Source organism: Camelus bactrianus, chromosome 4 (genome assembly GCF_048773025.1).
Source record: "Camelus bactrianus isolate YW-2024 breed Bactrian camel chromosome 4, ASM4877302v1, whole genome shotgun sequence".
Taxonomy (NCBI): domain Eukaryota; kingdom Metazoa; phylum Chordata; class Mammalia; order Artiodactyla; family Camelidae; genus Camelus; species Camelus bactrianus.
In genome coordinates, this window is record NC_133542.1 from 99,894,681 (window position 1) to 99,916,884 (window position 22,204).

Genomic DNA, 22,204 nt, shown 5'->3' on the forward strand with positions numbered 1-22,204 from the left:
AGGACATTTTGTAATGATTAAAGGAGTGATACAAGATGAGGATATTACTCACATTAATAAATATGCACCCAATATAGGAGCACCTAAGTACATACAAGAATTACTAACAGAGATAAAGGGGGATATTGATGGGAATACAATCATAGTTGGAGGTTTTAACACTGCATTAACATCACTAGACAGATCTTCCAGACAGAAAATAAACAAGGCAACAGAGAAATTAAATAATACAAAAGAAAAACTAGATTTGGTGGATATTTTCAGAGCATTACACCCCCCAAAAATCGGATATACATTGTTTTCAAGTGCACATGGAACATTTTCCAGGATCGATCATGTACTTGGGCACAAGAGAAACCTCAACAATTTTAAGGATATAGAAGTTATCTCAAGCATCTTTACTGACCACAGTGCCACGAAACTGGAAGTCAACAACAGAGAAACAAAGGAGAAAAAAAGGAAAGCATGGAGATTAAACAATATGTTATTGAAAAAACAATGGGTCATTGAGGAAATCAAAGCTGAAATTAAAAATACCTTGAGACAAATGATAATGAAAGCACAACCACTCAAAATCTATGGGACACAGCAAAGGCAGTGCTAAGAGGGAAGTTTATAGCGATACAGGCCTTTCTCAAAAAAGAACAATCTCAAATAAACAATTTAACCCACCACCTGAATGAATTAGAAAAAGAAGAACAAAAAGCCCCAAAAAGCAGCAGAAGGAAGAAAATAATAAAGATCAGAGAGGAATTAAATACAATAGAGATTAACAAGACCATAGAAAAAAATCAACCAAACAACAAGCTGTTTTTTTGAAAAACTAAATAAAATCGACAAACCTCTGGCCAAATTCACAAAGAAGAAAAGAAAGAGCAAAAATTAGCAAAATAAGAAAGGAAAATTGAGAAATTGCAAGAAACAAAATAGAAATACAGAATATCATATGAGAATATTATGAAAAACTATATGAAATAAAACTGGATAACCTAGAGGAGACGGACAAGTTTCTGGAAACATACTGTCCACCATGACTGAATCAAGAAGAATCTGAACACTTGAACAATCCGATCACTAGAAAGGAAATAGAAATAGCAATTAAAAACCTCCCTACAAATAAAAGCCCAGGACTGGACAGCTTCATCAGGGAATTCTAGCAAACATACAAAGAAGAACTCATACCAGTCCTTCTCAAACTCTTCCAGAAGACTGAAAAGGAGGGAATACTCCCAAACTCATTCTATGAAGCCACCATCTTCCTGATACCAAAACCAGGCAAAGACACTACCAAAAAAGAGAATTATAGGCCAATAACACTGATGAACATAGACGCCAACATCCTCACCAAAATTTTAGCAAATAGAATCCAACAACACATAAAAAAGATTATACATCATGACGAAGTAGGGTTCATCCCAGGGACACAAGGCTGGATCAACATACGCAAATCAATCAATGCAATACATCACATCAACAAGAGAAAGGACAAAAACCACATGATCATCTCAATAGATGCAGAAAAAGCATTTGATGAAATTCAACACCCATTTATGATAAAACCTCTTGCCAAAGTGGGTATAGAGGGAACATATCTCAACATAATAAAAGGTATATATGACAAACCTACAGCCAGCATACTACTCAACGGTGAAAAACTCAAAAGCTTCCCACTAAAATCTGGGACAAGACAAGGATGCCCACTATCACCACTCCTATTTAACATAGTCCTGGAAGTCCTAGCCACAGCAGTCAGGCAAGAGAAAGAAATAAAAGGGATCCAAATTGGAAAAGAAGAGGTAAATGTGTTACTATATGCTGACGACATGTTACTATATACAGAAAACCCTAAAAGGTCCACACAAAAGCTACTAGAGTTGATTGAAGAATTCAGCAAGCTATCAGGTTACAAAATTAATGTTCAAAAATCAGTTGCATTTCTTTACACTAATGATGAATCAACAGAAAAAGAAAATAAAGAAACAATCCCCTTTAAAATAGCACCCAAAGTAATAAAATATCGGGGAATAAATCTAACCAAGGAGGTGAAAGAATTATACATAGAAAACTATAAACCATTGATGAAGGAAATTAAAGAAGACTTTAAAAAATGGGAAGATATTCCATGCTCTTGGATTGGAAGAAACAATATTGTTAAAATGGTCACACTGCCCAAGGCAATCTACAGATTTAATGCAATCTCTACCAAATTACCCAGGACATATTTCACAGAACTTGAACAAATCATAATAGAATTTATATGGAACCATCAAAGACCTAGAATTGCCTCAGCAGTACTGAAGAGAAAGAAAGAGAATGGAGGAATAACTCTCCTGGACTTCAGACAGTACTATAGAGCTACAGTCATGAAGACAGCATGGTATTGGTACCAAAACAGACATACAGACCAATGGAACAGAATAGAGAGCCCAGAAATGAACCCACAAACTTTTGGTCAACTCATCTTCGACAAAGGAGGCAAGAATATACAATGGAATAAAGACAGTCTCTTCAGCAAATGGTGTTGGGAAAACTGGACAGCAGCATGTAAAACAATGAAGCTAGAACACTCCCTTATAACCGTATACAAAAATCAACTCAAAATGGATCAAAGACTTAAACATAAGACAAGATACAATAAACCTCCTAGAGGAAAATATAGGGAAAACATTACCTGACATACATTTCAAAAGTTTTCTCCTAGAAGAAATAAAAGCAAGAATAAACAAATGGGACCTAATGAAACTTACAAGCTTCTGCACAGCAAAGGAAACCATAAGTAAAACAAGACAACCTACAGAATGGGAGAATATCTTTGCAAATGAAACTGACAAAGGGTTGATCTCCAGAATATATAAGCGGCTCATACGACTCAATAAGTAAAAATAAACAATCCAATCCAAAAATGGGCAGAAGACCTAAACAAGCAATTCTTCAAGGAAGTCATACAAGTGATCAAAAAGCATGTGAAAAAATGCTCAATATCACTAATTATCAGAGAAATGCATATCAAAACTACAATGAGGTATCACCTCACACCAGTCAGAATGGCCATCATTCAAAAATCCACAAATGACAAATGCTGGAGAGGCTGTGGAGAAAGGGGTACCCTCCTACACTGCTGGTGGGAATGCAGTTTGGTGCTGCCACTATGGAAAACAGTGTGGAGATTCCTCAAAAGACTAGGAATAGACTTACCATATGACCCAGGAATCCCACTCCTGGGCTTGTATCCAGAAGGAACCCTACTTCAGGATGACACCTGCACCCCAATGTTCATAGCAGCACTATTTACAATAGCCAAAACATGGAAACAGCCTAAATGTCCATCAACAGGTGACTGGATAAAGAAGAAGTGGTATATTTATACAATGGAATACTACTCAGCCACAAAAACTGGCAACATAATGCCATTTGCAGCAACATGGATGCTCCTGGAGAATGTCATTCTAAGTGAAGTAAGCCAGAAAGAGAAAGAAAAATACCATATGTGATCACTCATATGTGGAATCTAAAAAACAAAACCAAAAACAAACAAACAAACAAATAAAAACAAATCATAAATACAGGACAGAAATGGACTCATAGGCAGAGAATACAGACTTGTGGTTGCCAGGGGGGTGGTGGGTGGGAAGGGATAGAGTGGGATTTCAAAATTGTAGAATAGATAAACAAGATTACACTGTATAACACAGGGAAATATACACAAAATTTTATGATAACTCACAGAGGAAAAAATTTGACAATGAGTGTGTTTATGTCCATGAATGATGGAAAAATTGTGCTGAACACTGGAATTTGACACATCATTTTAAAATGATTGTAAATAATAAAAAATGTTAAAAAAAGAATTTAGTATACAGAATGTAGAATATAGAATACAGAATATAGAATATAGAATACAGAATACAGAACACAGAACATAGAATACAGAACACAGAACACAGAATACAGAATATAGAATACAGAATAGAATATTGAATACAGAATATAGAATACAGAATGTAGAATACAGAACACAGAACATAGAATACAGAATACAGAACATGGAATATAGAATACAGATTACAGAATATAGATTATAGAATTCAGAATATAGAATACAGAATATAGAATATAGAAAACAGAATACAGAACATAGAATTTAGAATACAGAACACAGAATATAGAATACAGAACAAAATATAGAATATAGAATGCAGAATACAGAATACAGAACACAGAATATAGAATAAAGAATACAGAATATAGAATACAGAATACGGAACATAGAATATAGAATACAGATTATAGAATACAGAATACAGAATTCAGAACACAGAATACGGAATATAGAATACAGAACACAGAATATAGAATACAGAATACAGAATTCAGAACACAGAATATAGAATATAGAATACAGAACACAGAATATAGAATTTAGAATACAGAACACAGAATATAGAATATAGAATACAGAACACAGAATAGAGATCAGAGATTATAGAGTATAGAATAGGGCAGAATACAGAACATAGAATACAGAATACACAATATAGAATATAGAATACAGAATGTAGAATACAGAACATAGAATATAGAACACAGAACACATATCACAGAATATAGAATACAGAATACAGAACATAGAGTATAGAATACAGAATGCAGAATATAGAATACAGAACACAGAATATAGAATACAGAATACAGAATATAGAATATAGAATACAGAATACAGAACACAGAACACAGATCACAAAACATAGAATACAGAATATAGAATACAGAATACAGAATTCAGAACACAGAATATAGAATATAGAACACAGAACACAGAATATAGAATATAGAATACAGAACACAGAATATAGAATATAGAATACAGAACACAGAATAGAGATCAGAGATTATAGAGTATAGAATAGGGCAGAATACAGAACATAGAATACAGAATACACAATATAGAATATAGAATACAGAATGTAGAATACAGAACATAGAATATAGAACACAGAACACATATCACAGAATATAGAATACAGAATACAGAACATAGAGTATAGAATACAGAATGCAGAATATAGAATACAGAACACAGAATATAGAATACAGAATACAGAACATAGAATATACAATACATAATACAGAATTAAGAATATAGATTACAGAATATAGAATATAGAATACAGAATAGAGAATACAGAACATAGAATATAGAATATAAAATTAGAATATAGAATACAGAATACAGAATATAGAATATAGAATACAGAATATAGAATATAGAATACAGAATTCAGAACACAGAATATAGAATACAGAACACAGAATATAAAATATAGAATACAGAATACAGAATATGGAATATAGAATACAGAATAGAGAACACAGTTTATATAATATAGAATACAGAATACAGAATAGAGAATAGAGAATACAGAACACAGAACACAGAATACAGAATATAGAATGGAATATAGAATACAGAATGTAGAATACAAAATACAGAATGTAGAATACAGAATACAGAACACAGAATATAAAACACAGAATATAGAATATAGAATGCAGAATACAGAACATAGAATATTGAATACAGAACACAGAATATAGAATACAAAACTGAGGACAGTATAGAATATAGTTTTCTTTATCATATCAATAGGAATATATATATATATTTTCCCTAGACATACCAGGCATATAATTCCTGGACATATTGGTCTAACTGAATATTTTAGCTTTTTAAAATTTTTAACTAGTAAAACAGCACTATGATGCTTGTGACATATAAATGTATATATAATGATATCTGCCTATTATGTTATATTATATATAGCTGAAATTTGCTCAGTAATACCATTACTACTACTACTACTGTTACTAACGACAAAAATAATAAGAGCAGACACTTAGGTAGCACATACTATTTGCCAGGCGTTATTCTAAGCACTTTCACGTATTAATTCTGTTAATCCCCCAGTGGTCCTCTGTGGATGGTATGACTATGATCCTCATTTTACAGATAAGGAAACAGAGGCATAGAGAGCTCAATGACTTTGCAAGGTTGAGCGCAGGAGTCAGGATTCAAACCTGTGCTCTTCACTGCTGTGTGCTCCATGTAAGTTATAGTTAAGTAGGTAACTATATCCTAATTAGGAACATAAAATAAGATTTAAAGAGCTTGGAAAAGAGAGTAGAAAAGTGTACCAGGAGAAAGGATCTCAAAGAAAATAAATGAAAGAATGACTGCCTTGGGATGTGTGGATTTGAGTTTCAAGGAACTAAATCAGATTACAACTGAATTCGATATTAAGACCTGGGAAGTAGGACAATGAAACACTTCATTTATTGGCCTACAGATTGTAATGAAGCAACTGGCTATTCAAGTGAACCAGTTTTTGATTCGAAAGCAATGTGTTTGGGCTTGTTAATTGCAGTTGTTATATGAGCTATTGAATTATGTATAATAGTATAAATTTTTACAAGAGTGGAATAAATTCAGAGTGTAAACAAGTATTGATGTCTTGACAAAATATTCCTTGTTTCTGTCATAACATTTCCCCATATCTTCTATTTAAACTACAGGTATCAAAGTGCATCTCTCTCTTTTTTTTCCTTGCTTTTTTGGGGGGTGTGGATAATTAGATTTATTTATTTATTTAAATGGAGGCACCAGGGACTGAACCCAGGACCTCATGCATGCTAAGCACTGCACCCTACCACTGAGCTCTACCCTCCCCCTGGTCTCTCTTTATTATTAAGTTGATTTCACTTTGTTTAAGTACAATAATTTTGTCTACATCTTTGCTGAGTGTACATTTAAGTTATTACATATGACAGCTATAAAAAAAGATATATGATGAATTCAGTGATTAATTAAGATGACAAATCAAATACCTGTGTACCCTCTACCAATTTGAAGGAAAATGGTATCACTAATACAATTGTAACCCCTTCTGTGCTGTTTCTTGCCCTCCTGCTTCCCTCCTGCTCCCAAGGGTAAATACTATTCTGAATTTTATGTCTATCACACTCTTGATTTTGCAAGTGTGTGTGTGTCTATATGTGTGTGTGTATACAATATATATAATATATAGTATAAACATTATATTGTTAATTTTGGTTGAGTTATGTAATATGGGTAAATGGTTCCATGCTATCATACTATATGAATTCTGCACTTTGCCTTTTCCAATCTACCATATATTTTTCTGAGATATTTCCATGTTCATATGTCAAACACATATTTTAATTTTTACTCTTTTATGCTATTCTAACCCATGAATATATAAATATAAATAATTTACTCATTTTCCTTTTCATGACTAATAAGCTTGGTTCTGGTTTTTCTCTGTCACTTATGATGCTGTTATTATCTTTCCTGTTCATGTGAAAAAATTTCTAGGGGTGGAATTGATGGGCAGTAGCAAAGGCACATTGTGAAACTTTACACAATAACTCCCATTTGCTTAACAGAGTTATTGAAATGATTAGCATTCACACCATGATGAAAAATTCCCTTTATTCCACATCATTAACAGTAGGCAGCAGTGTCTGAATTTTAATCTTTGCCAGTCTACCCAAAATCAAACTTTACCTTATTTTGATTTTTGGTTGCTTACTTAGATATTAATAGTATGTTTACTGGTCACTTGTGTTTCTTTTTTGTTGAAGCATCTTTTCTTGTCTTTTGCCTCTATTTCTGATGTCTTTTTCTTATTATTTTGTAGGAGTTCTTTATATATTCTAGAAATATAGTATTTGTCTATTTTAAGGTTTTTAAATATTTTGTTTCATTTTTCACCTCTTTATGTTGTCATTTGAAGAAGAGAAATTTTCAATTTTATGATAGTCAAATTTGTCAATCATTGTAGTTTATAATTTTATGCCACAATATTTTATGCTATAATATTTTTTATAATATTTCTAATTTTAAAATGCAATGCATGTCCAATATTGGAGATATGGAAAGTGAACAAAAGCACAAAGAAGGAAGAAGAAGGAAAAAAAGATGAGGAATAGGAGAAGAGTAGGGCATGAACATTTAAATTTTATTTATAATAAATAGGGAACTTTATGTTTTTACAGGTATATTGATATTTCAACTCAGATTTCTCACAAAAGTCTTTGAAACACTTTAATACTGAACAGTTAAGATTTTTCTAAATTATTGATTTGAATTCTGTGTTTTTTTAAGGCTATTTACCTTTTGCCCATCAAATTTAAATCATGTTTTCCTATTTGCTTTAATTCTCTGGTGGTTTATGATATAAAGATGTTTAAATATTTAGAATTAAGAATTCAAATTTATGAGTCACTTTTGTTGTAAATGGATTTTGAAATTTAGAAGGTTCTATGATGTCTCAGGGCCAGTTAATGATTGTTTATCCTTTATTCTACACTTGCTACACTATACCATGCATGCACACACACACATGCACACACATACTCTTTTAATGCAACTAAAAATTTAGTGTGTTCTGTTATTTAACTTGAAGTTTGACCCCCCCAAACACTAACTGAATAAACTATAACACTTTCCAAGATTATATTTTTTACACAATCAAGTTCATATATGTCCTATGATTTGCTTTAGGTTTGTCTAACTCATGCATGTGTTTGATATTTTTGGCTTTTGACTAAAAGACTACACTCATATTTTAATTGTTGAATTTCATTACATGTTTCACTTATTCAGTTTCCTAAGCTTATGGTGATGTAGCTTTTCATATATTTAAGATCCTTAAAATTTGAAACAAATATCTAAGGGAAAAAGACTCTTGCTTCACTGACTTGATATATAAATTATATTATTATTTGATTTTAGTCTATTGATTCAAATGTTAATCTCATCCAAAAACAACCTCATAGCCACACCCAGAAAAATGATTGAATGAATATCTGAGCATCCCATGGCCCAGTGAAATTGACACTTAAAATTATTTTAACCATCACAAGAATTTATCATTTCCCCACTTTGTACCTGCTGCAAGAAGGTTACATAAAACCTCATGGATGGTCAGCTTTCTTAGTTTATTCTGACATTTCAAATTATGATTCCAGCTCAAAAATGTATTGATCAGATAATTCAAAACCATTAAATTGGTTTGCTACAAGGAATTCCTACTTCAGAGCAATTGTCTGTCCCTGAATTCTTGGATATTCTGGAGCAAAAGGAGATATAAACTGCAGCACTACAGATCAGCTAGAAGCAATAGGGCTGTCAAACCTTTTGAAAAGGTATGGTGGGGAACTGGAAGTGTCAAAGAAGAAAAGAGAAAACAACGTTTCTGCTAGAGCAGTTGACACTTTGAAACCTATATTTCTCCTTGGGGAAGTCCCTATGGCTTCTAATTATAATCAAAATTGTTCTTAGTGAGGGAATGGAAGGAAGGTGAAGAAATGAGGTATTAAAACCTTTGTCAACTCAGTCTCAAGTGAGTGATGCTCATAGAGCAACTGGAGTACAGATACTTTGAAATTCTGCTACATTTTACATGCTTATGTAATAGATCATATGTTTTCCCCCAAGCAATTTAATTTGAATAGTTGAAATCAAAGTCTTTGGAGAAAGTCAAACGTCAAAATGTTAAAATTCATCTCAGATATATCAGTCTAAAGAGGAAAGAAAGACTCAAATTCATTTGATTTCATTCACCTATTCAACAAACATTTATTTCCAACATGAATAACATTGTTTTATGCCCCCCCACCAAATCTGTGGGATGAAAGAGAGAGAGGAAAAGAGAGAAAGAGTAAGGATGTGAAAGCGAGGTATAGAAGTACACGGAAATATGATAAATTGCTAGCAAAAATTTGTTATAATGGTTTGTTGGGGAACAACATTAAGAGAATCAGAGAGGTCATCTTACTATTCACTTAAATAAGAGTATATATAAATATATATATATGTATTTATTATTTACTATGTGTGAGGCACCGTGCTGGGTACAAAGAGAGCCAATGGTAAATAAGACAGCCATGTTTTATGACATCATGGGGCTGAGGTAGCAACTAATTTTATTAAACTGTGAGATGGTTTTACTGCATGCCGTTATCCTAATTGAATGCTATCTTTTGCTTTTATGATCATACCAATATTAAAAATATTTAGATTTTCTTAGAACTCTTTAGAAATAAAAATGTAAAAAATCAGCATTGGTGGGAAATACGTAGTTTCTAAGAAATATTTTAGGAAAAATTTTCACTATGATTTATGATGTAGTAAATACTCATCTACGTTAGCGATACACAAGTCCCATGACTCTCCATTTATCTTTTGTCTGATGCATTTTGGATGAGGCAGAACATTTTCAAATTGTTTCATTGGAGCATTTCATGCTGTTTTTCTTCTCAGTTGTTTAATTCGCTCCACTCAATCACTAACTTACTCATTCATTCAATACAGGTTGATTGATTGGTATGTGTATGGTTCCTTAATAGGAGCTGCAGAAAAGAGGAATCAAACATTAATAAGACATAAATCCAATCTTATGAACCTTATTGACCAGTCATGTAATGAAAAGACATGTACTCAAGATATAATTATGAAAGAAGGGTTAAAGGCCATAAAAGAAGAATGGGTAGAGTTCTATTTCTGTTCATGCAACTTCAGGGAACGTGGCTTTTGACATAGTACCTGAAGGCTAGTCACTGTTTCGGCAAATGGAGGAGAGGAGGAGAGCCCTCTACGTGGAAAGAACAATGAAAACCAAAAAAGGGTGTTGTGGCAAGCAGCAGTCAGCTTGTCAGCTTTGTAGTGCATTCAGTCATTAATGGCATAAATCAGAGAGAAGTCTGGTAAAACTGGGGACAGACTTGAAGGCCTTAAATAATATCTCAAGAAGCTTTTTTTTTATTTTCAATAGGAAGCTGGTGAAGTTTTTTTTTTTTTTAACAACAGCATCTTTAGCCTGAATGACTAAAGAGATATTGCTGCCATTACCTGAAGTAGTGGGTACAGGGGATGTACCCATTTGGGAAGCTGTGTACATGTTAAGGAATGGGTTCTGGTGAGTGTTGGGGTGTTCTATCCTGGCAGGTGGAGATGCAACACTAGAATTCACAAGAGAGGCAAGAGCTGTGGCAGTAAGCACTAGAGTCACTATCACTAACACAGATGTGTGAATGAAAAATGTTGCCTGCCGTATCAGTGAATACAGGATGTTGCAGCCATCGTCATGACAGCCGCCCCATGATGAGCCCTGAGGTGTGGGAACTCAGATTGGAGACAATCAGGCTCCCCACTGCCAAGCCCTCAGCCACTGCAGCCGCCCGCCCATAGTGGTGCCCCCTGAGGGGACACAGGATGGGAAGCAGAGGACACTGGCCCTAGCGTAGCTAAGGTGCATGTCAAAGGAGTGATTTCAAGGAGCCCAGACTCTTGCATCTTCCCATGCATAAAAAAGTGCTAAATTCATTAACTTGAGATATCTGGGCTTCTTTAATTAACAGTAATCTTTTGATATTCCGACTACTTGGTCTTTATTGCAAAAACCCCTATGTATCCAGGCGCCTCCCTTCCCTCTTTGGAGCAGCCCCTCAGAGCTATTCTGAGAGGCTGCCTCCTGAGCTTGAGGTCCTCAGAAAGTCCACCACATAAAACCTAATTCCCAACGTTTACGTTGTGCTTTTTTTTTTTCCTTCATTCAGCAGGTTCTAGTGTTGAAATGATGAAATTAGATGAGATTTCCAAAGAACAAAGGGAGTTTAGATGGGGAAGGTGGAAGTGTCTAGGGTATAACTCTGAAATAGGAAGGCAATAAAATGATGATCTACAGTTAGAAAATGGGAGGAGAAAAACAGACCCCAGGAAACAGAGCAGTAGTTGCATCGTTAGAAAGAGAAACAGAAAAGTAGAGAAGCATTATTTCATGGAAGGTAAGAAAGAAAAATGTGATGAAAAAGGAACGGTCATATGCATCAAAGAGATCAAGGTGAAGCAGCACCAAGGCAGTATTTATATATGAACTTGTAGATGAGCATTTTTACTAATGAATTACACACAAACTTAAGTCACAGATGTTAAAATATGTTACTCTTGAAGTGCAGCAATCTATACTCCACTCACAGAAAGAACAGTGGCTGTCTGGGTGGAGGATGTAATATTTATTTACCTCTGCACTTGGATCCTATTGTGACTCTAAAACTCACTCAAATTTATGTGCTCTGTTTGGTTGAATGAAGTATTTGGAATAAATATCCAGTGCTTTGGTAGGACAAGAGAAAGGGCCATCTTTGGTGTATGTTGGACATGTGGGTGAGTGTGGGGGTGGAGAGTGTGTTTCATTGGCTTGAGCACAGTCTCCTCTTTCCATTCCCTTCTACGTGTCCTTTCTCAAGCTAAGAAGTAAAGAACTAACTGTAGCATTTGCAAATGACAGTAGGCAACTGAGGTGCCATTGAAACACTTTTTATGTTAACAAAATTTCACTATTTCAGGATATCTATTTTTCATAATTTTTATATTTTACCATAAGTAGTGGCACAAAATTAAACAAAATGGGGTAAAAAATGGAAATCAGGTACACTTAGCAGTGAACAAAATTGATTGAATCACATACAACGTTGAAAATAAGTTTAATAGATTATGACTGAAAATAATAAATGCCATTTTTTCAATTTTCTAGTTCCTAATTATATTTTTTTTGATTGACAGCTTATGTATTTTTCCTCTTGCTACCCCTTGACACTTGTGAAGTAGAACTCTGCCATGCTGAGTTTTCCAAAATTGAGATTGAAGGTAAAAGGGCTGTATTCGCCCACTTAACCTTCTGAGTGCCCACCTGCTTAGCTTGGATTTGCTCCAGATGCCAAATTAAGGTCCTCCCATAACAATGGTATTAACAAAGTAGAAACTTATTTCTCTATAAGAAAGTCCAGAAGTAGGAAGTCAACATCAGATTGTACAAGATCCAGTCTCTCAGAAAACTAAGATCTTTCTATTTTATTCCCCAATTCACATGACTTGTATTCTCAAGTCACTTTCTAGGACCTGTGGCTGCTTGAGGGTCACTTTATTAGTATTCCTGGCAGCAGAAAGGGGGGAGAGGGGAGAAGATGCACCCTTCCTTTTAAGAAGAAGTTCAAGAAATATTCACAACATTTCTCTTCCTTTTAAGAAGAATTTTGAGAAGTATTCACAACATTTCCTAAATTTTCTCGGCCAGAACTTGGGCACATGTCCACGCTTGGCTTTAAAAGAAGCTGGAAAATACAGCCTTTTAGGTGTGTGGCAATCTGTCTTTAAACTACAGCCAGAGAAGTCATGTTGTTTTCCTACACAAAATCTTTATCATAGACTTCCCTTTAATTATGAATCAATTGTAATCCCTCACTTTGATGTTTAAACTCTTCTTTTTTATATTATTATTATTTTTAATACATATTTTTATTGAAGTTAGTCAGTTTACAATGTTGAGTCAATTTCTGTTGTACAGCATAATGCTTCAGTCATACATGAACATACATATATTCATTTTCATATTTTTTCACCGTAAGTTACTATAAGATATTGAATATAGTCCCCTGTGCTGTACAGTATGAACTTGTTAATAAACCCAAACATCTAGTTCCAAATTCATTTTGCATTGCTCTTACACACACATTTCAACCATATTAAACTCAAGAATGTTTTATAAATACATCTTCTGTTTTCTGTATTTTGTACTATTTTCTTTGTGTTTTTTCTCACCTAGAGTTGTCTCTTTCTGTCATTGCTTACTGAAATCTTACTTGTGTAGTAAGGCCAATGAGAAATACCACATCTTTAAAATTTCTCTCCTAATTCCTGAATAGTATGGAAGTTTTACTCCTTTGATTTCTCATAGCATTTGATTTGTGTCTCTTTCATGACATTTTATATAGTTTACCACTTATATTCCATTTGGACTTCCCTTAAGTTCCCTGTAGACAGTAAGCTCCTTGGGCTGACAAAGATGTATCTCATCTCATTTATTTCCATACATACTTTCTGAAGCACCTAGTTTCTGATCTCTGCATCAGAAGTACACAGAATAGAGTCTTAATATTTAATGGAAATTAAATTTCCACAGAAGTTTATGCCTATTTCTTAAGCACTATGAAAAAGAGCACAATTTTACAGAGAACAATTTCCAGAATTAAGATCACGACATGTTTGAAGTATGCATTTGGGAAATAGAGCAGAGGGCCAAGCATGGCCTGATGAAAGCGGGTAAGGGCCACAGCAGAGCTGACTGTGCTTATCCTTAGGGGACAGAGAGGACTGTCTTTGCATGTGGAACCCAAAATTTCAGGGAAGGTATTCCAGTATGTTGGTTGGAGAACCTAGCCTGTCTCTCATCACTTCATTTAGAAAGAGGTCTTCCCTGACCCGACATGATTATTACAGGATATGAGCTCAGAATATGACACTTAGAGCCCTGTGAAGTGCCTTGTTAATTCCCAAGAGAAAGTGTTATTAGAGCAGACCCACCCTAGTTTTCCTGTAGATTTGATATTTCATATAATAGTCACTTAAGAGAATTGTGCTCTCTATTTACAATGGGAGATAAAACTTTATTCTACTTGTGGTAGATAGATTACTGTAAAAGAGAATTCTGGCTCAAATGTTTCTTGTGTGGGAAAGAATGGCAGGCAGTTTCCTGCAGGAGAACCGGCTTTTTCTGTCAGCACAGTAGGTGATGGGTATAGATTTAAGTCTCTGCTCTACCACTTGGTGAGCTTGGGAAAGTTGCTTAAATCTTTGCGGTCTAAATGATATGTGCTGTTATATACCACCTGGCATTATAATAGGTTTAGTTATTTATAAATATTGGGTGCTGTGGATTAAAACCAAAACTGTATCACAGAATTGCTGACCTAAGGTGTTTGGAAGGCCAGAGGGACAGTTTCTAAGAGAACTGACAAAATAAAAAATCTTTGGTGGATTCAGATGCTATTGGACCAGCTGTCGGTACTATCCACTCCCCAGAAACAGGAACTCTTTTCCATGGACATAGGCAGCACTGTGGAGCAGACATCCTCTCTCCTGGCAGGAAACTCTTAGGAAAGAAAAGAGAGGAGGCGCTGAGGCTAGTTTACCTTGTTTATTCTTTCCTTACTTATCATTTGAGATAGAGGGGCCATGAGAGACCAGGAGTGTCACCATAATTCTGCTCCCTTGATGAGAAGCTTTTCATTCTAATATTCCCCCAACATTGCATTCTTTTAACCCATTGGACTTAGTCACCCAATGATACAATTAAGCAGAGTGTGGTTATTAGCCAACTCAATCCCAGGGGTGGGCAATCCTCATTCCCAGCACAGTTCTCTTCCCAACTTCATGGGCTCCCTCCCTCAGGACCCTCCACTGCTCCCTTGGATCCTTACTGCCGAGACCACTGGTGGGCATTATACACTTTTCTGCAGTGATTCAGACCTATCCGGAGTGGTTCAGGAGAATATGTTATTAAATCAACACCATGATTTACAGGATGAAATTTCATACCCTATTCTATATCTCATCCAAAGTATATGTAGCCATACTGTCCAATGTATCATATAGAAATTTCTGCATTGAGGATGAGTGCTATCATGAAACACACAAACACACAAATACCTTTTGCCAACAGAATGCCACTAACACAAGTCACCCCAAATTTGTCCTCTGCACTTATTAAATTCCCTGGAAGAAATTAAAGCTCAAAAATAGAATCCTTTTACAAATGAGGTCAAAGATTATAATTTCAAAAGTATCCAATCTGAAATAAAATTGTATTGCTCTCATAAGTCTAAAGGCCAGAATTTTAGCTTAGATTAAAATCCTATATCATTCTCTCTACTCTGTTATTTTGTTCATTCTTAGCTAGAGTTTCTCCATGCCTGGGAAAACTTTGGATTCTGTCAGCAGCTACAGTCTAGAATATATCATTGGAATAGATATTGTGTTAGGGCCTCAGCAATTGTGTTAACACAATGGATTCAATGTTAGTCCTGCCAGTTTGTTTCATGGCTTTGGATAAAGTTGGTCAGTGCAACTCTGATGGGCTTGATCAATAACAGAAAAACTTGAACCTCATTAGTGCCTGGTAGAGAGGTGGGAATCAGTTACCTGGCTTTTCAAGGTAGCAAATACTGTCCCATGCTCTGAGACACGGTAGATCTGTAGTCACCTGTTCCCTGTAGTTGAATCTTCTCATGGGGATCAGTTCTGTACTTCGTTCTCATTTCTGCTCAGAGGTCACCTCTTCAGAGAGAGAGATTCTGTCTCCATCTCAAATCACCCTGAACCCATCGCTTTCTTTTTAGCACATGTCATTGTCTGAGATTATATGTATATCTCTGCCTGTCTTACTTGCTACTAGAATATAAATAAGGGGATGGACATTGTTGTCTTACCCTTGGTGCATCCCCAGTGATGAGAGAAACTCTCTGGGCCTAAGAGTCAACCAATCAGTGTTTGTGAAATAAACAAATAGACTAAAAGCACAAGTGTCCTGAGACCCTCCCACTCAGCTCTGTTCAGAAAAAACTGCCTCTAAATTCTGGTTTTAATTTTTCTGGTGATTATTTGAATTTCTCAATATATGAACTTAGGGAATGATTTTGATTCCTTCATCTAAGTAACGAGGAGTTTTAGCTCAGTTTTGCTGTGCACCCATCTCCTGAGTGTTATTAGTAATAGTACTTTGAAGACTTCGTATTATGTACTAAAAACTATTTTCCTCATTATGGCAGATCTTATTAAGTGACTCCCTTAATACCCATCTTCTCTTCAGCCTTGGCTGTGCCCTCTTCGTCTGTCTGGAATATGAACATAAATATGGGGTGTGGGTGGGGGGCAGCAGGCATTCTGTGACGCTGTTAGAGAAGAAAGACAGAAGGGTCCCAGCTCTTCATGAAATTGTTGACCAGATGTACCAGCCCAGGACTGAGGCAGACACACTCACATGTGTTCTCCTTTCTCTGAATCCTTGTTTTCCTGTAACTTATAATTGAATACATTACTATTGATAAATTGTTTAGTCAACTTTGGGCCATAATTCTTGACACTCCATTATGCAAAATGAGTTAAAAAAAAAAAGGTTCCTACATTACTCTCCTGCCTTCTCCTTTGCTAGCTTCTCTCAGCTTTGTCATTATTTTGCTATCAGAGTTTATAACTCTTACATGCTGTTCTATTATGGTAATTAATTCTCCTAGGATGTGCTTTCAGAGTTAATCTAAAATTTGATAAATAATGAACAGCAATATAATTATGTAAATATCAGTCACAATTGGAAACTCATATTATGATTGGACTCAGAGACAAAAAAAAAAATTATAAGCCACAAAACCTGTATAGCTCAAAGAAGAATCTTTAATTATAGTCAGATGTAGTCTTAAAATTCACTAAATCATGTTTTATTTGGTTTGTTTCATATTTGGGCTTTCTTTTATGGATATTTTTCCTAAAGTTTTTGTCTTGTTATCATTTAAAATACTTTATCATATCATTATTTTTTAACCCAGTTTCTTAAATCAAACTCCTTATTGGATATGTTTTTAAAATTATTTCCAAACTTACCCATAGAAATATACAAGTTCATTCTCCCAAGACTAGTACCCAACACTGCCCTTTCTCTCCTCATCTCCCACCAGGGATTTTAAAAAAAAATTTGTCTAATTGATATATATAAAAAATAATTCAAAATTGAATTGACTTGATTACCAGTAATTCTAAACATTTTTCTTATTGTTTCATTTATTCTTTCTTTTATGAATTCTGTGTTCCTGGCCTGTGTGCATTTTGCTGTTAAGATAGCCATGCTTTTCCTGCCATATTTATAGTTCTTTTATTTTGATTTTGGTATATGAACATTATCATTTTATTACAAATTACTTTCTCAGTTTTCTCTTTGTTTTCTGTTTTTATGGTGGATTTGTTTTACTGTGTTAAAGATGTTATTTATACAATAGTTTTATGGTAGAAGTTGGTTAAATAAAGAAAAACTCTTCCCTATGTGACCTCTGTCTTGATGTCATTCTAGGTGAACTTGAAAGTTAACTCTGTTAGGTTATGTACTAATGTTACTTAAGTGATTTATCACACAAGTATTAATTGTGCTTCAGTTATGTGCTGAACAGTATTTTCACATAGGAAATAAAGAGGTATAAGCCAATGTATTATTGCTCTCATGAAGCATACAGTCAAAATTAAATTTAAAATTAAATTTAAATTTCTTATTCAAAGGTTTCAAGTTTGTTTATGAACATCTGTCTTTCTAGGTAATAGAAACAGGTACTTGAGTTTAGGCTTAAGATCATTAAACATACGGAAAAATTATTACCCTCCAGCTGTCTCCTGTATCAATTTCTGTCAGCTGTTTTGATCCAAAGTTGTGAGTGTTAACTAATCCTGCAAATACTTTCTTAGGGCAATCAGGTGTCAAAACTGTAAAGGTTATATATATTTAAAGGTTATGTATAATATATTTTCATTTCTCTTCTCCACAGTTAAAAAAATCATGCAGAAATACATGTATATATCCTTGTACTCTTACAACACTGTTTTATTTCACGTTCTGTAAAATAATTTTCCATGTTATGGTGTGTATATTTGGTATCCTTTTGTTTGTTTAAAGAAGTTAAATTTTAGTGGAAAAATATCTTCTGTCTTAATAAAGAACTATGCAATGTCTATTAGTTTTTTGCTTCTTATACTTTAAATTTTTTTGGTTAGTTTGAGATTATAAATGCTTAGAGATATCAGGAAATACATTATGTAAATGTCTCTAAAATATGATTGGCAGGCACTGTAATGTAGAAGGGGCACAAATGGTTTTAGAATCAAATATGTAGGTGAGTTTCTGCCTTGAGGTCTCCATGACTTGATTGATGAGCTAATTTCCTTAATGTGTTGCCTATAAAATAGAGGTAATAGTAATAACTGTCGTATAAACATTATGTAAAGGCTAAATAAGAAAAGGCATCAAGAGTTTAGGACAAAGCCTAGAAAATATGCAGTAGCATAAATACTCACATTTATTATTTGTATTATTAATTTTAATAAGTGTATAGTTGTGAAATAGGTCTCATTATGATTTACCTTGATTAACTCCAAATTCTTCATGAACATAATATACAGGAAAAAGTCACCTTATGGCTCTAATATATGATTTCACTAACTTAAAAAGCAAATATTTTATTTGGACAAAAAATGGGAGAAAGCTTTAATCTGAAAATGCACCAAATAGGTTTTCTCCCTACATGCGTATTTTATTAAAACTGGTCATTCCTATGGATTTTTATTATGAACCCCAAATAAAGCAAACATTCCACCATTGCAAACAAATTTATCATTACATTGCCCTGTAAAGTATGTAATTGTGTGATGACTTTGAACAGTTAGTAACTAAGTTTTTCTTTCAGTAGTTTTCACAGAGGTAAACATAAGATAAATGCTTTCTATTTTGTAAAGGAAATGTTTCCTTCTTGTAAAATATTTTTGACTAGTAAATTTCACAAAAATAATGAAGTTACTGAACCACTGTATAGAGTAACTGTCTTAATTTTCTTATTTACATTTTCACAGTATACTTCATACTTTCTTTGATTGCTAATTTTTCATTGTATTACTCCTAGTAACTAAAAGATATGCTCAAACAAAAAATTTTAGTAGAACTGGCACTAATGTAGCAAGAAACATGGTCCATGATGTTAGCCCAGACCATTTGAGGGGAGATTCAAATTTTAAAGACAAAATTGAATGAATTCAGATACCAAAAAGCTTGTTAGGATTTTAAAGTTAGTAATTTCTTCCATGAGCTACTATTAAAAAAATGAATGTTTGAAATGTAATTTGTGGATTGAGGAAACATTCTTATGTTAAGTGATGAATTAAGAATGTGTTATACAAGCAGGAAGACTTGACTTGGAATTTAACAAATGCAGGTATCACTGAATCTCTGCTTGGAGGTGATATTCCAGGCCTTTCTCTGAGCTGGGAAAAACCTGTTTTGAGAGAGCACGAATACTTGAGAGTTTTAATGATTACTCTATTGAGACTGAATAATAAGTTGATGAGATAATTTTTGCTCTGGAAATGTTATGGACACTTGTTTCAGTCATGTAAATGTCTAATAGGGTTGTGGCACTTGGAAGGAAAGAGTGTGGAAATATATGAAGAGTAAATTCCCGTTACTTTGTGACTTTAGCAGACAGGTAAGACCAGAAAGCAATCAAAGAATGTAAAAACTAAATGAGAAGTAGCATGTTGTGTTAGTTGAGGGGAGAGTATTCTGGTGACGATTTCTGTGGGACAGATTACTCCAAAAATAAGTAACGTATGACAATGACCATTTTTTTATGCACAGATTCTGTGAATCAGCAATTTGGACAGGGTCCAGCAGGATAGCTTTATTCCGCCCTTGGGGTCTCAAAGTCTGGAGGCTGGAATCACCAGAAGGCTCATTCACTCACAAGTCTGGTTCTTGGTCTGGGATGACTGGAAGATTAGGACTGCCAACTTTAAAGTCTGCACGTAGCCTCTCCACATGTCTTGGCTTCCTCACAGCGTGGCAGCTCTAGGTAGTCACACTTTCCACACATTGGCTCAGAGCTCCAAGTGCGAGCATGTCAGGGAATGAGACAGAAGCTACAACACATTTGATGACATAACATCAGAGTCACACAGTGTCACTTCTTCTGTGCTCAGTTGACCAAAGCGGTGACAAGTTTTCCTGAATTCAAGTGTAGAAGACACAGCACTTTTCAGTGGGAGGAATGGCAAAGGTGTATAGAAGAGACCAGGAGATGGGAAATGTTGGGGTCATATTTAAAATACCTTTATGTTTTAGAAAGCTTTAGACATTCAAAAATTTTAACGCTATTTTTGATCCTAGAACAGAAGATTAAATTTTATAATAATTAATATGTAAATATAAATATATATTTATATTAAAAAATATATTTTTCCTAAACAGGAAGTGTTGCTACCAGAGTAGCAAGCAGCTGTTTGGCTTCTCCACCAAGAAACACATGAAAAAGTGAAGTTAAACTTCAGATGAGTGAAAATGTTCTGACACTAAGAGCTGCTGGGCTTTGGGGTGGGGGGCTGAGTCTGCAGAGCCAGAAGCACAGCCTGAAGAACGGGTCTTTTCCCATTCTTCAACTGCTTTACAAGGGAAGAGAAAACACGTCATCTGTCTCGTGCTGCATCCCTCGCATTGGCGTTACTAAATGGTAAGAAAAAGCATCGTTTCACATTTGTGCCTAAAAGAAGAAACACATTTTTCTGTATTTTTTCTAAATTAGTAGATAGTGATTTTTAAAGAACTTACCACTTTTTTTTTTTTTGGAACAGCTAATTATCACCTGATAAGAAAACACAGACTATTTTCCCTCCAAGGCTCCAGTTTCACTTAGCTTTGCAAGGTGAGGCAGTTAATGCATGCAAAGAAGAAACCAGACTGCCTGCAGTTTTCATGTAGAGAGACCTTAGTTTATAGTGGCAAAGTCAAGTGCTTTCTAAGGTGAAGCTCTGGTGACTTCTGGGGATGAGGTGGAGACCTGAGTTTTTCTGGGGGAAGTCTTGGGGGAGGATGTGGAATAGGGCTAGGAGCATGCCAGTGGGACCACTCCTGGGACATACTGAGGGGCACTGTTCTTAATTTTGAGATTAAAAAGCTTGGGGAAATCAAAGCCCTCTTAAAGCGCTTGTCTTGGGTTTTCCCTCCTATGACAAAGACTGATCCCAGGGCTCTGGGATCTCCTAAAGAAACAAAACCTTGTGGGAAATCCATTTTATTTGGTGGTGAAGGAAACACCTGCCCATCCTTGAGCCTCAGGATGGGGAGGGAGAGGGCACGGGCTTATTCTTTCTGTGTCAGTTTTTGTATTCATATAAACCATGCAGAAACTGTACAGCCATTACTCTTACTAACACTTTTGTCAGTAGAGTTGACCATTTATTTATTGAAATTAGTCTGTGAAGATATTTGAGCAAAAATTGAAATGTATGGAGTAGGAGAAAATGGTTTGTGTGTTGGATAGACTTACATTGGAATTCTCATTTGCCACCTACTCACTGTGTAGCTGAGCAATGCACTTAACCTCCCTGACCTTCTGTTTCCTTTTCTGTAAATATCACAGAAGTTTGTAATATGGATTAAAATGAAAAGTATGAAAAGGGCTTGGCTTATAATAATAGAAACTTAATAATGCATATTACTTGCCTTATTCTTTCAGATATAAGTGCTTGTATACTAATTTTTAAAAA

At 34.7% G+C, this 22,204-nt stretch overlaps 1 long non-coding RNA gene across 1 annotated transcript in view; it reads left to right on the forward strand.

Annotated features, from left to right (window-relative positions):
• Positions 1-22,204, forward strand: part of LOC141577562 (uncharacterized) — a 712,663-nt gene that overhangs the window by 148,237 nt on the left and 542,222 nt on the right. The window contains exon 3 of the long non-coding RNA XR_012506817.1: positions 20,910-21,168. This is a non-coding gene — a long non-coding RNA (uncharacterized LOC141577562). The remainder of the gene's footprint in view (positions 1-20,909; positions 21,169-22,204) is intronic.